The following is a 17,828-nucleotide window of genomic DNA, read 5'->3' as shown; positions in this document are numbered from 1 at the left end:
AAGATTTTGTTGGGGAAGCAGTTTCAGATAACAGAAATAAGCAGTTGGTCATATATGTGCTTGGTAGAAGAACATAGCTGCTATTCTGCAAGCATGAAACTGTGCGGCTTGTGTGAGTTCCTAACATTTTTTAGTTGCCCCAGTTTTTGTGAAATAGGGGCTTGTTTCTAACTAGACACGCAAGTATTTAGACATTTCTTGACAGATGAACGTAATGCATGTCTGCAAGACCTGAAAGGCACTGTGTTTTGTTGTGCCTGAGTGCATATTTAGCAAATATGTTAAGTGCAGCACATGCCCTCTCATTTTGGAGATTTAAATTCAGGGGCTAACCGGATGGGTAGTAAGGACCTTGTAATAGTTGTAAACGTGGTGAGTACACTGAATTCTCATTTGAGGCGGAAAAAGATTGCTAGATCAAAGCAGTGCATCTTACTGCTGCATTTCATATTGCTTCCCCACAGTGGCGGCAAGTTTTAGATGCATAGCTGCGGATGTCCTGCTGATGACAGGAAAGGTGCTTGCATTACAGAACATATTTTATAAGCGTTGTGTTCATCCAGAAAAAAAAGAAGGATTGTAGTATAAGATTATTTCAATTTGAGAGTTTCTATAGGCTCTTCAAGAGCATTATGTGCCTTTGTTTGGACAAATGCTGCATCATTGGTCATTCCTCGTTCATATCCATACAGGTGCATAACCTGCAGGATTTTCATCCTCCTAGTGTGTGGGCGCTCATGCATGAAGGAAAAAATAAGAGTGCGAGACAAAACAAACTATCGCTTGTTTGTATGCTTGGGCCGCTTTGTTTAGTGCATTTATAAAATATCTGTATAGCATGAGTCACTGTAAAAAGTAAAAAAAAAAAAAAATCGTCAAGGGCGAGTTGTGCTCTAGTTGATGCCAGTAGTTAGGCTGCTTGCTGTCAGTTGAGCACATCAACAAAACTGCCAGGCTCAAATCAGCCACTTGTTTTCCAACATGTCAATCCAGTTGGATTCGTAATGGGACTGCTCAGCGTCAGTGTATTCTTCCTTTTGGGCTCTGCAAAGTATTTTCATAGTCACTTCTATTTGTGCTTGGAATATTGCTTGCGAGAAGAAAAAGGAGCAAGGGAATATCTTCACATTTGCACTGGTTCCTCACAGGTCTGCGCGGATGTGCCTTGCGATCACTGCTACATGTCGTGCGTCAAATGCTTCGATGGAGCAAAGCGGCCCTTGCGAGGTCTATCTGCGCAAACATGCGCTCGTTTAAAATAATTATTTCAAATAGGGCGCCGAACCTGCATTTGCGAGCGGTGCAGATGGCGGCACTTAACAATCATTTTTTTTTTTTTTCTCTCTTTAGGATGCAACATACTCAGCTTTCTCATCAAGAATACAGTTCTAAATGTTGAAGTCATGTCGTTAGATGTCATTCAGAAGGGAACTTTTTTCTGTTACTAATATTTTCCATGAAGTTGCAATTGTAATTTCCAGTAGTGGCGCTGCATTCGCTTTTGCATTTTTCTTCATGGCGCCGTGCTTGAAGCATTTAACGTACGGCGTTAGAGGCAGAAATATGCGCTGTTATTATGCTGTTACATTTCCTCTTTACCGCTGTGGTTGTCATATGCTTTCCCAGTTTTTATAAGTCGGCAACCAGACCCTTAAACGCTGTGCTAAAACATTGTTGTCGTACACTTGCAACGTCGGCGAACCGAGACCACCGACCGATACGCGCAATTCACCTAATCTTGGTAAGTTCGCTCCTATTTAAAAAATGTCCGTGCATCGGAAACGAGCTTAGGAGAGTACAATGATTTCAGCGGCTTCTGCGAGGTTAAAATGGTTCAGTGCCATTTATAATGTCAATGTGGGGGCAAGTACAGAACTTGGGCGAGCGCACTAAAGGCATGTTCGGAATGTATCGGCAGGATGAAAGTAATTTATTGTTTCCGATGTAAAAAGTGCCAGTTATTCTCTGAAAAACGACAGAAACGTGCACGCAAGATTTGAAGTGATCGATGGTGTGATCAGCTTTAACAGCGCTTAGTTTTCTTTAGTTCGCGTTCTTTGACACGTCGCTCTTTGCACTACATTGCCGGAGTGAAATAGATTGTTTACTAGGTGCAGGGTTTTTGCTGTGGCAGAAGCCTATTTCATTTACTTCACATACTTTACAAGAATCAATCTATTTTGCAGCCTTATCTTTCTTGTACTGCTTCAGCCTTGAAAAGAACAAAGTACATAAAAAAAAAGTTCTGTTGGCAGATAAAGATACGTATTCTGCGGCAAGTTCATGAACAAAAATAAAATGGTAATACACCCCAAGAAACTGAAGCTCCTCCTTGGCAGCTGTGTCTGCAAAACCTTTCAATGAACTGCCTATCAACATTACTAGAATAAACTCGTTTGTTCTAGAAATGCCTTCGTGTGGAGATTGTGGCCCATGCAGCTTTCACTTCAGGAGCCTTGCTCTTTGCAGATCACAAGAACACTGGTGGAAGGATGGATGCCATTCACTTGTAGCTGTTATCATTTGGAACCGTTTCAACTCATCTTGTGGTGAGTATACAGTTCAAAATCTACAAAATGTTTCATGCATGGTAAGCAAATGATAGTAGCTTACTGATTGAAATAATAAAGATAATTTTGTTTCAAAGTGTGTTGTCCACTAATTATTTTAATTGATGAAATGCTCCGACCAGAAAACGGTTGGTTTGCTCAACTGAGGAGAACATTCTGGCTGAGCTAGATGCGTTACAGCAATATGATTAGCAGCAGGTGCACTGCTCATCTCAGGCAGAGTGCTGAATTATGCGATGTGTATCAAAGAAAGCAGTACCACGCATTGGCTGCTAGATCAGTCAAATGTATACTTAGTGGAAACAAGATAAAGTAGACTTCAAATAGAGGCTACTTACTCATTAGCACCCATATAAGTGCAGCCATACAGGTAAAAAGAAAAGCTATATAAGTTTTCCAGAAGCTTCAGTAGTGAAAAATTTGACGTGGTCCAAGGAGTGAACCCTGGACTGTTACTCATGTGGGGCAGTTTGTCTACCAAGTCATCTAACCAGGACAACCAGTGGATGGTGGGGCTAGGCTGAATTTATCAACAATGCACAGGACTATAACTTATGTTTCGATCCCATGGACACCAAAAAGGCCTTCCAGAACTGGCCCTTTATGTCTGATAGTGCACAGCTACACGGTACTATTGCTGCACAATTGTTACTAAGGGCCTTGCACTTGAATGTGCCCATTGGACCTGTAAAGGGACAAAACATGGACCAAAATGTAACAATATGTATTAAATTAGATTATGGTGTAAAAAAAAATGTCTGATTTAGTATAGATCGAGCACTACAATATCCAAGAATTGAGGATTTATTTTAATTTGGCACTGAAATTGCATAAAAACGACTGAAGGAATATCTTGCGGTGAAACACTGTCATCATCCCTGTAACCACGTAACGTCTCGGGAAAAAGTCTATGATTTTTTTAATTGCACGTGCTCTCTGTTCTTTAACAAGCGCTCACCTTGTTTTATTGTATTGTTACATACATGATCTCACTAGTGACATAATATTTTGAGTGCTGTCCAGTGTGCCTATCAATAAACTGAATCCAGCTTCAGCAGAGAGTGGCCTGGACTAAATTTGAAAGTCACCATCATGCTTGACATAGCTGAATTAGCCTGAACGTCGGTTTTGGTCCAAATCGGACAAAGTCAAATTTTGAGGGTGGTTTGGACCAAATTTGGGGATCATCATTGTGTTTGCCATTGCCAAATTTTGTCAGTGGGACAGCTCGATAAAAGCTTTGTCAGAGTTGGCTGACAGTGGCGGTGGCTGCTCACTTTGAAACAGTGGGCGTGTATGCTTCATTGATTCGAAAAAAAAAAAAAAAAAAAAAGACGGGCTTTCCGGATTTTCAGTGTGGGTGGAAGCCACATACTCATGAAGAGGATTCTGTCATCTTTCATGCAAGATAAAACCTGAATTCGGATAATTCAAACTTTAGCAAAGCAAGACCGTAGTCATGTGGTATTTTCTTTTCCTTTCATATTTGTGCACTTTGTTTTAATGCTGGAAAAAACAATCGTGCAGGAAGTATGTTAGTAGAAAAAACTGGGTCATTTGTACTTGAACCCCCTCTAAAACTTAAGGGTACTTGGGCCTAAACTGAATATAAAAAAAAAATAGAATTAATCTCAACTAATTAACCAATTAGATAAAATATAAGGAATACTCCAAACAGAACTACACGAAGACGAATAATATGTCGTCGGTTTCAGTAAGCTGCAGTGCTCAGCCTTTTTTTTTTTTTAATCCTTGGTTTACATTACATAAAACTGTGCGTGCACGTTCGGTCTATTCACCAACATCACAGTGGCCACCAATTTGCTGTTCATGGAGCGTTGCAAAAAACTGCTATGCATGCCTCATCGGCTCGCCACAATTTACTCCGGATTTCTTAGCAAAAGCTATCTTCTGGGCAATAAAACGGCACGTGTGAGGTCATGTAAATACCCCTCTGTAAGCTTGTCATGAATAGCCAACAAAAGAATAAAAAACAGACAAATTATGAATAACCAAATTTATTGCTATACACAGCAGCACTTGCAGTCTTAAAATGTGAAAGTGCTCAGAAAGACAAGGAAAAACGCTTTTGTCTCGTCCACTTCTCTTGTCCTTGTCTTTCCAAGCACTTTCAAATTTTAGGATGCTATACTAGTTAACCCAGCAAACAACTTTGTTAAGCACATGCAATGTAGCTCTGCTATAGACCTTTTTCCAGTCGCGCCTCTTCTTGCAGACGTCAGGCAAGGTATGTTTGGCAGGGCGGGTTACCGAGGCTCCCTCACATATTTTCTGCAGAAATTCTTTCACAATAGTAGGGTGGGTTTATTTTCCAAGCGGCACTTGATCTCTTAGAAGGCAAACATGGCAGCGTCTTTTCGTTTGTTGCAAGGCAAACATGGCAGCGTCTTTTCGTTTGTTGCAATAGCAGGCAGGGAAAATGTATGTGGTCCTGAGGGCCAAGTACATGCTAGCAATGCATGTAATTATTGCGCAACAGTTTGTCGCGTCAATGACCCAGCAGACATCTTTCATGGTTTTCACACACGCAGTGAACTGCTGCCCTACTATGTAGAAATAGAGAAGAAGGCTTCGCACATGTGCAGTAGCATTACTGAAAATAAGTCAATTGGACCTTTTTCCATTTTATCCTGTCTCCTGCAGCCACCAATATCCTGTGCAGCCACCACTTCGCAGCAATGAACTAGGGTCACTCAGGATTGGAGTGCCTACTGAAGAGATCAGAAGTGAATGGCCCACATACTAGGGGCAATGCCTGACACCCCTGAGTGCTGGGAACGGTTCATAAAGAACATTTTCATAGGAAGTTTTGTTGTAGGAAAAACAAATTTAAGGACGGTTAGTTCGACTGACTGCAGACGAAATTCACTCACCAATGTATTACTACTCTCATTGTGCACTGTGGTGGCTTGGTCATTGGGTGCTTGACTACAGAGCCTGGAAACCCGGTTTCGACCCTTGCCATGTTACAATAGAGACAAAATGCAAGGTGCCCACGTGCTGTGAGATTTCAGAGTACATACATTCAAGAACCTCACTTAGTCATAATTATCTGCATCCCTCCACTACAGCGTCCCTCATAGCCAGTCAATTTGGAATGTTTCAACCAATCCAATTTTAATTCCATCGTTTTTTCACTCTCCAATTATTCCAATCCCGATTATATTCTATTTCTATTCGTCGTGGCTTTTGGTTCAACTTTGCTAAATCTTTCGTGTCCAAATATCTCCCTCCTCTCCCATAAATGGAGGGCGGGAAATACCTCTTAACACCACCTGCCACAGTTAGTAGGCGAAGGCTTCGCATGGACACTGACGCCGAATGCCTGACATTCTTCTCGGTCAGCAAATGCTGTCGCATCAGTACTCGTATAGTTCATTGCATTAGGCGGACGGGAGCAGAGATGCCAAGTAGTAAGGAGCAGTGCAGTAGCATGCCAAGAGAGGGTGTGCATGTTCTGCCCCTTGAACGATCACCACCGCTAGCCAGACCGCAGTATTGTGACTGGCATGATTGTAAATGAAATGCTAACCTCCATTTCTTCAGCTTCTCACGGCTAAGACATTGAAGTTGAGCCCATGTCCTCTGTGGCAACAGAGGCACCATGTGTCAAATAGGTATGACTGCACAGGGCAGTAATGCTTTGTCACTGCCATTTTAATGCGTCAGCATTATGTAGGTATGTCGGCAGTTTCATGTCACCAGAATTGTCATCACAATTACATGTGAACGAAACAAGTTATAAGAAAAAGAATGGGCCAAAAAATCTTGCTGGGTAAATAATTTGATGCATGTGGGTTAACTAGGTAATTAATTAGAGGGGTAATGGCAACATCCAAACGGGTCACGTGGTACTAACTTCCAGTGGCGGGAAATTTGAAATGTTTGAAACGTGAACGAGCGGGAAAGGGCGTGATTTGCGTGCACAAATGGTAGGAATGGTTAGAAAGTGTGTAAAGAGAGGTAATCAGCCAATTGCAATCTGAAAAATTCCGAGAGCGCTGCAGGATCTGCAGTGGAGAAATGCGAAAGCCTGAAGAACGGAAATCTGAGCTAGTTGGTGCATTGCAAGATCAAAAAACAGCGCGGCTACTTGGGACAAACAGAGAGGAGAATAACGGACAAGCGCTTGTCCGTTATTCTCCTCTCTGTTTGTCCCAAGTAGCCGCGCTGTTTTTTGATCTTGCGAAAGCCTGAGCATTGCTGCTGCACACGGTACATCGCATGCCTCTTGTTGAACACAACCAGTGTTCCATTGAACACATCACAGTTCACCACCCTTCTATAATTGGTTTACAGGAAAGGAAAGGCGCAGTATCTGTTACTCGCGGAATCCCGCTGACACATCTTGCGGACAACACAGCAATGAGCATGCTTACGCATTTCTCCAGTGCAGATCCTGCAGTGTTCTCGAAAATGTTCTGCTAAAAGGAGTGAAACAGCAATTATGCAGTGTTTTTGATGTCAGGCAACGTCCTTCAAACTTGTGTTTGAAGTGCAACCTGGACTGCCCTTGACTGTTCTTGGTGCTAAGAAACTGCACTAGTTCTATCGCTGGATGAAAGTGTTCCAACCCTAGTTCTCCCATTCAGCACCATTAAAGGCTTCGTCCCCCAGAAAAGCCATTGTCCGCATTATGAGCAAAAAATCATGGGCATGGCTCTGGCAAGTGGTAGCTGGCAGACGACATGGTCATGCATGGCTAGTCATTGAGTTGTGTGATGGCATGAGACGTGGCATGGCCGAATTGGCAGGCGCTGCCAACACAGGTGTGATATGGAAGGGTGAAATCGGAATCCAGCCCTTCAGGACCCCTAGGCCACGAAGATACCTTTGTGTGGCTTGGTTAAAATGGTGCTTTAGATCTTTGTCGCAGTGATGGATGGATTTATTGAAAGGAAAAGGCAGAGAGGTTGGCTCGAACAATTCAAATCTGGCCTGCTACTCTGTACTGGGGAAGGGGAAGGAGAGAAGAAAGAAGGTCATGATGGGTGATGATGTGGGAGAAGCCATATGAAATATATATATACAGACACAGCAGCTTGCTTTACAAACGTGAATCAAGTCCGCTGGCGCTCAAATAACGGCAAAGAGCGCGCACTGCCTGGACGCCCTTGCCCTTGTCCTGCCAAGCGCCCAGCAGCAGTTCCTGCGACAGAGGCCTCTTGTCTAAACGCTTCAAGGAAGCAGCTAGCACATTTCTTTCGTTCGCATACTCTGGGCACACCAATAATACATGGTCCACAGTCTCTGGGATGCCACAAGCTAAACATTCCGGTGAGTCCATCTGTCCAATTAAATGTAAGTACTTGCGCGTGAAAGCCACGTTTAAACGAAGTCGATGTATCAAGCATGTCTGATGACGCGGAATATCACGCGGAACATTAAATTTAAATGTTCGATCGAGCCTTCTTAGACGGATGTGTCGGGCGTCTGGTTGAGCCCAGTAAGCTGCTGTAGCAATATTCATATAACTCTTTAGAAGACACGTCGTATCCGCTCTTGAAAAAGGCACAGCTGTTTGGAAGCCATTGATGAGTGCGATTTTCGCTTCAACATCGGCCTGCTCATTCCCATGGAGGCCGCAGTGGGCAGGAATCCATTGAAACATTATTATGTGGCCTTGCAGCTGGGCAGATGTGATGAGCTCCATAATGTTTAGTGCCAGGGACTGATAGGCAGTGTGGCGTAAGAAGTTTTCCAAAATTTGTAATGCAGTCTTCGAGTCCGTGAATATACACCATTTTTGAGGTGGTTCCCCACATATATAGCGAATGGATTCCCGAATGGCTACAAGTTCGGCAGCGGTTGATGTAGAGGTATGTCCCAAAAGGAAATGCAGAGTCGTTCTCTGAGCTGGTATGACCACAGCTGCAGGGATGCCTGTGCTGACACAGATCCATCGGTGTATACGTGAATATAACTGGAATATTCTGACCAGATGTGTGCCAGAGTAAGTTGTTTGAGTCCACTAATTGGTACCATTGATTTCTTTAGTATGCGGTGGTTTTATAATGTGGTATCTTGCGACTATGTATGGGATAATGCAGCCGCAAGTTAAAAGCTTCTGAACAAGTGAGTGGCAAAGTGTGTCTACACGAAGGTCCACAAGGAAAACCGGCAACTGGCGCCATTAACGCTGGCATGCCATGACCTTAAAGGAAGAGTTTAAGTCCCCCCCCCTTCCCCCAATATTTTTATGAGCTCAGTATTCATTTGCAAGTTAGCGCTTTGCCCTGTGTTTCTTTCACGTCACTGTCTGTTTTGCACTTCAGACCTCACCAAAATGAGTAAACCCTACTAACTAGTCCAAGAAACAGCCCTGAGGAGTTATGTATTCATTTCCTTTTTTTTATATAAATTTGTCTTGTTCATGCAGAGAATACAGAACTGTAATAAAAGAATTTGTTGAATGCTGCGACAGTTATAGTACTCTCCGCTGAGTTCCAGAAATTTCACAGAGTACAGAAGCTCAACATAAAATATCAGAAAAAATAAACTGGAACAATTGGTTAGAAAAGCTACCCTTGCAGCATCCTTCTTTGGCTGTGCCTTAAGCGCGGCTGCACAAGAGGAGGACAACAAAGAATGTACTGGGCCGGAGGCACGTGCTGCCACAGCTCAGTAGTTTGGTTATGCCTTAAAATGTGTGGGAAGCTTATATTTCCCTGCGACCTAGAGCACCACATCTACAACTGATTGCCTAGGACTAGAGGATGACTGAAGCCGGCACCTGCTCTACAGAGCCGCCCTTACTCTCGCAGAACGTTTCATCATTGCAACTTTGCCTTTCACACTTCTGACCCCAGAACCCGCAAATGTGGTTTCTCCAGATTGAGGCACAACTCGGCCCTTACCGTTAGAGGTGTGCGAAGGCTCGGTTTAGCCCAAAAGCTCGTACTCTGGCCGCTCAGAAGCTCTGTGCCTCAAGCTTGGGCGGGGCCAGGCCGGACACACCAATCCAGAGTATTCACAACTTTTTTAAAGGCACGAATATGGTTGTGGTGTGCTAGGCGTCACAATACAGCAGTATTTTGCAGCATCCTTCCCACACAAGAGTGTGTGAATTCTCTATACAGATTTTTATGCACCTTTACACCACACACCCCTGGCATGAACAGATCTTTGCTAGCTGTCAACGACCAAGCAGAAGGCTGCTTGTGGGCTATCGAATTTTGACTTTTGTCTCTTCCTCTTCGGCAGATGTTTAGGTATCAGTTTCCAGATTCGCGGTATGCTGTCAGCTCTTCCACATCTGTTGTGCCAGGCCTCAACAAGCCTCAGTAGAAATGGGCCGTAGCACCTAGTCAAAGCATCTGCGGTCCACGACCTTGTCGATGCCATGAAAGACACGCAGTGAGCAAGATAAGCTTACCGAGTACTTGGCCATAGAATCAACCCCTTGCTCAGAGGCCGAGTGTTTTTGGTGAAGTGAGGAAACCATGTACCTAAATCTTTCCTTTCTTGCTAAGAACACATTATTCATTGCAGCCACAAGTTACAGCAGTAAAAAGAACTTCAGCGTTGCTGGATTCACAATCCAGGAGTGCCACAAATGTCTTAAGCATTCATCAATGCATAAATTGTTCTTGCGTAATAATATAAAAAAATTAATATAATTCTATGTTGTGCTGTGCCTCTATATATTCTACAAATTTCTACAAAATTCTACAAAAACTGAGCATTTCAAGGTCAACTCATCATTTGGAAATTATTTCTTTCTGTATCATTCTGGGCCAGACCAGGGCCTTAAAGGGCCGTTAAACAATATTTGCTCTAATATTCTAGTGAAAGAAATTTATAGAGATGGTCTTTGTGAGTATTTGAGTCAAATTTAAACACTTTGCGTGGAGACAATCGACAACTAATTTTTAAAAAGTGCTCCTGGTTAAAGCTCTCAACTGATTAGGGCGACATGTTCCCCCGCGCAAACCTCCATCGGGGCTTGCTGGTTGTGCCCGCTCACTGAATGCTCCCAGGTGACCCGGGCAGAATGGAACGTGGTGGGGTGCCGTCTCAGCTTTTCATTTTTTTTTTTCTTCCGTGGCGGCGTGCGTCAGGTTAAGCGTGCAGAGGACGAGCGCCATTTCAGTCGCCAATATTTTCGGTATTACTGACACTAGCATAAAAATTTGTGTGTTGCAAAGAGGACTGATAGGATACCTATATCTAGAGTGCGTTTTCTAGTTTTCGTAAACAGCTCTTCGTGGGCCCTTTAAGTCTGAACACGTTGCCATGCCAGACTCTGGTCTGTAACACAGATTCCAAGCTAGCTCGGGCTCAGAATTTCGGCCCGTGCACATCTCTACTGACTGCATCACCTCACAAGGTGATTTAGTACAATCATGTCGTATCTGCGCTCTCTCCTGACATGATCAGTGACCTGCAGGATATTCTTATAAACTCATGGGAGATGCCCTCATCAGCACCTCAAGACCAAAGTACCCGAGAGAACTATGGCGTAAGAACGCTCTCACCTACAGCAGCTCCTTACTGGTGGACCTTGACGACTGTCGCCTTTCACAACTGCTTCACCGGATTTGGCAGCTCCTCGGTGAGGACTCACCACCCATGTTCCGCTGCTTCGGGAGCTCTTCTTCAGCTCTTGCTGATGCCCAAGCATCTGCATCTTGCCTTCCCAGCGGCCAGTGACACAACCATGGAGCTGACCAACCAGGTTCATGAGGTGGCCTTCCAGCAAGCCACAGCTGTCTCACCACTGGCAGACTCGGCAATTTCCTGCCTCGAGGCCTGTACTGATGAGCTTACTACCTCAGTTGACACACTCAGGAGCCTGTCCCAAGAGACCATTCACCATATTCCAGTCACCACTTTCCATCGCGCACAAAGAGCCATAACTTAACACTGCTGGTATGACTGGCAATTCCTACATCCTGCCACTAAGTGCATGTCTCGTGGTTGGGAAAAGCCCCTCAAGACCATTAATGGCAACTCGTGGCTCCCCAATGCGGCCACCTTTCGTGGTTTGGTTTGTGGGGTTTAACGTCCCAAAGCAACTCAGGCTATGAGAGACGCCGTAATGGAGGACTCCGGAAATTTCGACCACCTGGGGTTCTTTAACGTGCACTGACATCGCACAGCACATGGGCGCCTTCCTTTTCGCCTCAATCGAAAAGCGGCCGCCGAGGCCGGGAGTCGATCCCGCGTCCTTGGGAACAGTAGTCGAGTGCCGTAACCACTGCGCCACCCCGGCGGGGTCCTTTTGTGGTAATTGACAAGACCTGTCATAATCCGTTCCTTGTCAACAATGGTGCAGAGGTCAGCGTGATCCTTAAAAAAAAAGGCCATCTTGCCTAGCTGGCGGGGCAATCGCAAAGGGCTGCCATCCCTTCGACCATAGTGACATATAGACTTCGCTCCCTCACCCTCAACTTGGTACCCTGCCACACATTTTGATGAGTGTTCGTCATCGCTGATGTTGACCCAATCATCAGCGCATATTTCTTATCGTACTTTAACTTGGGCTTCATTCAGCATGCAGCCCGACAGACAGCTTCACTCGGCTATCTATATCTTGCGTCGAGTCTAACCTTGTCCCCACTGGCATCGGCATGCTGATACCATCACCTCCTTTGAGAACATCCCGGTGTGATTTCAGTAACTGGCAAAGCGTTTAAATCTCACCCAGCCACCAAAGCATATGGTGTGACCACCACCACCAGCACGATCACACCTCTTGTTTGGTGGTCACCTGCTAAACGGGAGTTCAATCATGATGCAACTCGACATTATACACCCATCATCCAGCGCATGGGCTTCATTCCATCTCATATCTAAAAAAAGATCCAAGTGACTGGCGTCCGTGCGGTGACTATAAGTGTTGAGTGCCAAGACTGTCCACGACAGCTATCCACTGCTTCACATCACATCTGAATGGCTGCACCATCTTTAACAAAGTGGACCTGGTTAGGCACATCACCAGATACCCACTGTGTTTGCCAGCATACCTAAAGCAGCCATCACAACTGCGTTTGGGCTGTTAGAGTATGTGTGGATGCCCTTTGGACTTCAGAACCCAACTCAAACCTTTCAGCAGTTCATTGCTAAGGTCACAAGAGGCCTCCCAGCTGTGTTCGCATACATCGATCATTGATGTATGCGAACACAGTCAGCAATATGTCTATAGATAACGAGAACTACCTGCGTGCAGTTTACAGCACCTCCAACAGCACGGCCTGGTTGTGAATTCTGACAAGTGCGTATTCGCCGTTTTCATGCTCACTTTTTGAGCCATCACAACTTATAGCTGAATTGCCAATTGCTAATATTTACTTATTTGTCAACTTTTGCAAGAGTGAAATTCTCGCGGGAACAAAAAAAAAAAAAATTCCTTTGCAGGGTTCGACTGCATGTGCTCCACATTTTGACGGTTGAAAATGAAACTTTCAGTGCTCCGCAACCATTATGATCTGCTGAAGTGGACTAAAGCATAAGTCAATGCAATGGGTGCCAGAGGTTTATATGTGAAATACCCCATTTTTACTTTCAAATGAGGAAGTGCTTACTGAGGAGTTCGAGGAAGAGAGAGATGCGTGCAGACTGTTCTGGGCTTTGGGCCGTTTGCAAGCAGCCTTCATTATTCAAACGTTGACCTGTATTAAACCTATTTCATCCGCTACATTTGGTGGAGGTGCTGGGTAAAACATCCTGGGAATCCAGCCAGTGCCTCGTCGCAGCCGCCATGTGGCAGGTGTTTGCCACCTTTATCTTCTCAAGAGTACCTTCCAATAGCTACCATCCAAGCGACGCAGACTCAGGAACAGTGAGCTGAAGAGACGACGACCTAGAGATCAGCAAAGCGGCTCAGAACGGCTCAGCTTACTGAAGTGAGCCGGCTCATTTGAACGGTTCACCGGCTCACTTAAGCCTGGGTCGCTCAGGAGCGAACAGTGGTCTATTGGAGAGAGAGAGAAAGCCAACTCTGCCTCTCTCTCGTTCACTGATACGCGCCCATTCGACCTCCCGAAACTTAACGAAAGCGTGGAAATATTTGTGTGTCCATCCTATCTCCCCTAATGGTGACTACAAAATCTCAGTAAACAGCAACATCCATATTTTTTTAGGCTCGATTCTTACTCTTTATGTCCAGTTTATGTCCACGAAGTCCAAGAGAGGACTTCGTTCTTTTGGTACCCTATCGTTTCAAAATTATCTGAATAACATTGGCCATCATTAAACACACTGAGAATTATCCTTAATAAATACTTCGGGCCATCAATCTCTAGCCCAAAATCTCTTGTGGACTGACTGTTAATAAATACTGATAGTGACAATGTAGACAGATATAGATAGTGAATTATAAATATAGAGAAAGCAGATTACCTGATTCGAGGTCCCTCTTATATTCCCGAAGACAGTGAACTCAGGAGGAGCCTGAAGTATAAATGCATCATTTTTTTTAATGCAGTGGGCGCTTTGTAGCTTGAGTCCGCGTTAGTCCTTTTTCACTTTCTAAATCCCCCCTCCCCCCACATGCTTTCTCTAGCTGATTCGTTTTTCGTATATTCCTATAACCCTGTTCAACTTTGCGACAGTTTTTCTCAATGCCCACAGCTCTCAGCGCCCCGGCTTCTCCCACTGCTTCCTTTATTCCTGGCAACAGGTTTCTGGCCCAGTACCCTAACCCAAACTTGTTCAACCTTCCTGTTTTTGCCGCCACATACATACACCGACCGTATTTAATTCATTCATTCATTTTGTATCTACTTCAAGCCGAATCGCTCGCCATTCATGCTGTGAAGTGTGGTTTTAATTTTCATAAAGCATCTGTTCCCGTTTTGAGCACACGACGCGCTGCAGTCAGTGCTGTTCATGACTGAACCAGATATTTTTTTTCTGCTGGGCTGGCTGCGGAAGGGGCCATGCATTCCACATTCGCCCTGTTGTAATGGAGCTTGAGAAAACTATACATAGCAATTATTGAAAGCAAAACAAAAGACGCACAAAAACAGCGGCGACCACCCGAAGCATACACACATTGCGGCTGCCAGGTCGCCGGCGCGGAGCCTCGACACGGCGCCGAAGCAGCCGACCAACTACGTGCGAAGGATTGTGCAGACAGCACACTTTTTTCTTTTCTTTATATGCCGGCCCAATCCACCTGTGCCTGACCACTGGAGTTGCTTTCTCGTACTGCTAATAGATGGCGCTAAAGTAGCAGCAAGCAGAAGACCTAACTCTGGCAGAACGGTTCCTAACAGCACTCCAAAAGAAACGCTGCTCACGGTTCCCGATGGCTCACTGAACCAGCGGCTCTCCAAAAGAACCACTGCTCACTAAGCGACTGCTCTCCAAAAGAGTGGCCGCTCAGTGAGTCACCACTCATTCTCGCTCTTTTAAAAAAGCGGCTCGGTCAAAAGACAGTTGAAGGCGAGGAGATGTTTGCGAGGAAGGGCGGGAAGCATGGCCTCAGAGATCACCCCCACAAGCGTGGGGATGATCTCGGAGGCAATATGGGACAGCAGACACTTTCTCACAACACTAATAGATGGCGCCGAATTCAGAGGATAGGGAGCCTACGTGTTGCGCCGCGGCGCCCGGCTTAGGGTGGTGACATCTCATGCTAGGGTTCCCTATTTTGGCTAAAAACGGCAGTCAGGCTTGGTGGGCCGCCATGTTGGTTCCCAGTTAGTGCGGAAGCACTTAAGCAGGTATGACAGCGATACATCTATAAAGGATGATCATGCACAATGAAGAAAAAATACAGGACTCCGTCGCGCCGCAAAGGAGTCCTTTGTTCCCCTTACTTTTTCTTTCTTGTCAGTGTCGAGACTTCCCACAGTATTTGGTTTCTAGTATTTGGTTTCAGTATTTAATTTCTAGGGAGCTTCGCAGGACAAAGGCTATCGATCGAACGGAGCTTCAAAGCAGTGGAGAGACTGCTAGAGGTTTTGGAGGATATGCAGGAGGTGCGCCTGCCAAAGACACCCTAAATCTGCGTACCAGGCTATTAATGGAAGGCTGAAAAGAGTGGGCATACTGAATAGGGTTAATAAAATCTGTCGTGCTCCAAGCAGTTAAAAAGGCAAAGACACCAGACCTCTCCCAGGCCTCAAAGAGCAGAAGCGGCTTGGTGCCTGAATATCCAAGAATGATGAGCGGACAGCACACAGGGGTGCAACAGCTGCACCAATTGCATATTTTGATACGGCTACATATTTCTGCACCAAGCTGTGCATTAAGCGTGAAATTTGCGCCATGCTGTGTCAAAATGCCCCGACTATCCACAAAAGTTTGCCATACTCAGTGACAACTTTCTGCGGCCGTGATATAACCAATCACGATGCTTCAGACACTGTAGCATGCGTCACTGGCATTTTAGTTTTATTTTGAGATGGCGTCATGGCATTCCAATGGCTACTCATATTTTCTTTGCATCCATGTGCTTTCACCGCTTTCCAGTTCAGTCACTGTCTATGCGCTGAAGGAACCCTATAACGCAAGTGGGCTGTTTGTGACAAGGCACCACTGCTATTGCTTCCGTGGTGGGCCGTAGTGGTACTTGTGATTTTGGAGCAATACTTCAACCCTGCATTTTAAGTGCTGCATGTTTTTATTGGATGTATCTTAGTTTTTTATGCGGCTCATGGAAGTTTTCGATATCCTGTTGGTTCATTCATGTACACTAAAGTTATTTTTATACTGTCTTGTCGATAGACTCACTTTCCCATCATCAGATAGTGTAGGAGGTGGCTTCTGTGTTTCATCATCAGCCTGACTATACCCACTGCAGAGCGAAGGCCTCTCCCATCCACTTGACCCCTGCAAACTTCTCAACCTCATCCGCTGCCCCCTGCTACGCTTTCCTTCCCTTGGAATCCAGTTTGTTACCCTAAGCGACCATCGGTTATCCTCTCTTCGCATTACATGTCCTGCCCATGTCCATTTCTTCTTCTTAATTTCCACTAGAATGTCGGTAACTTGAGTTACTTCTCTGACCCACTCTGCACGCTTCCCATCTCTTAATGTTACCCCTACCATTTTTCGTTCCATAGCCCTCTGAGTTATCCTCAACTTAAGTAAGAACCCTCTTGGTTAGCCTCCACGTTTCAGCCCCATAGGTGAGTACAGGTAAGATGCAACTGTTGCATACTTTCCTCTTGAGTGATACCAATAAGCTGCTAGTTATAATCTGCGAGTGCTTGCCAAATGCGCTCCATCCCAATCTTATTCTTGTTATTTCCTTTCCATGGTCCGGGTCTGCGGTTACTACCTGTCCTATGTAGACATATTCGCCTACTACTTCCAGTGCTTCGCTACCTAACATAAACTGCTATTCCTTCCCGAGGCTGTTGAACATTACCTTAGTCTTCTGCATATTGATTTTTAAGCCTACCTTTCTACTTTTCCTGTCTAAGTCATCAATCATCATTTGCAGTTCATCCCCCGAGTTACTTAGCAAGGCAATGTCATCAGCAAATTGCAGATTACTGAGGTATTCTCCATCTACCCTGATCCCTAACTGCTCCCATTCCAAGTCTCTGAATACTTCCTCTAAGCAAGCTGTGAATAGTACTGGGGAGAGCGTGTCTCCTTGTCTAACACCTTTCTGTATGGGAATTTTGTTACTTTTTTATGCAGAACTATGATTGCTGTGCACCCACTAAATATATCTTGCAGCACTTTCACGTACGACTCGTCTACCCCCTGATTTCGCAATGCCTGCATCACCGCCGAAGTTCGTGCTAATACAACTGGAGGTGGAACATGTGAAATCTATTTCGAACATCAGAAGGTTGAGAAACGCACAGCAGCCTAGCTATTGAATTCCATAATGCCGTAGTGGAGCGCAAGACTGCCAAAATTAACATTTATGCATGCTGCAACATTGAAGTACTATAAGGTATGCATTGTGCATGAAATACATAACCTAATAATCGTCCACCTCTCCTTTATCAAAATATTGTGTCAAAGCCACCGCCAGTCCACAAGAAGTATAATTTACAAGCCGAAGATGTGCTCGCTCGTCGATTTTCTTTGCTTAAAACTTGCTTTCGGCATTTGCCATTTCGCCTTTTGGTCGGCGTTTCTTTTTGTCTGTTTCTGTATTTGCTTTTTAATCAACATTTTGTCTTTGCACTGCGCTCGCTTCTGGACACAGGCTGATCGCAGTCACTGCTTCAAATTAAGCTCTTTCGAAGCTGCCCTCGCACAACACGAGCTGTGGATTTCGCAGAGAGTAAAACAATGTTTTTTGAGCCTTGCAAGCAACATAAA

At 44.9% G+C, this 17,828-nt stretch overlaps 1 long non-coding RNA gene across 1 annotated transcript; it reads left to right on the top strand.

The window, feature by feature from the left end:
- The first annotated feature begins 1,346 nt into the window (after positions 1 to 1,346).
- Positions 1,347 to 8,445, top strand: LOC146198905 (uncharacterized). Its single transcript, XR_014705021.1, has 3 exons — positions 1,347 to 1,741; positions 2,470 to 2,549; positions 5,235 to 8,445. It is a non-coding gene; the product is annotated as an uncharacterized LOC146198905 (long non-coding RNA).
- Positions 8,446 to 17,828: the final 9,383 nt, after the last annotated feature.

The sequence above is a fragment of the Amblyomma maculatum genome, chromosome 2, assembly GCF_055883805.1.
Source record: "Amblyomma maculatum isolate TAMU_Amacu chromosome 2, ASM5588380v1, whole genome shotgun sequence".
Lineage (NCBI taxonomy): Eukaryota > Metazoa > Arthropoda > Arachnida > Ixodida > Ixodidae > Amblyomma > Amblyomma maculatum.
The sequence above is the reverse complement of the archived record's forward strand: the minus strand, read 5'-3'. Positions and strand labels throughout refer to the sequence as shown.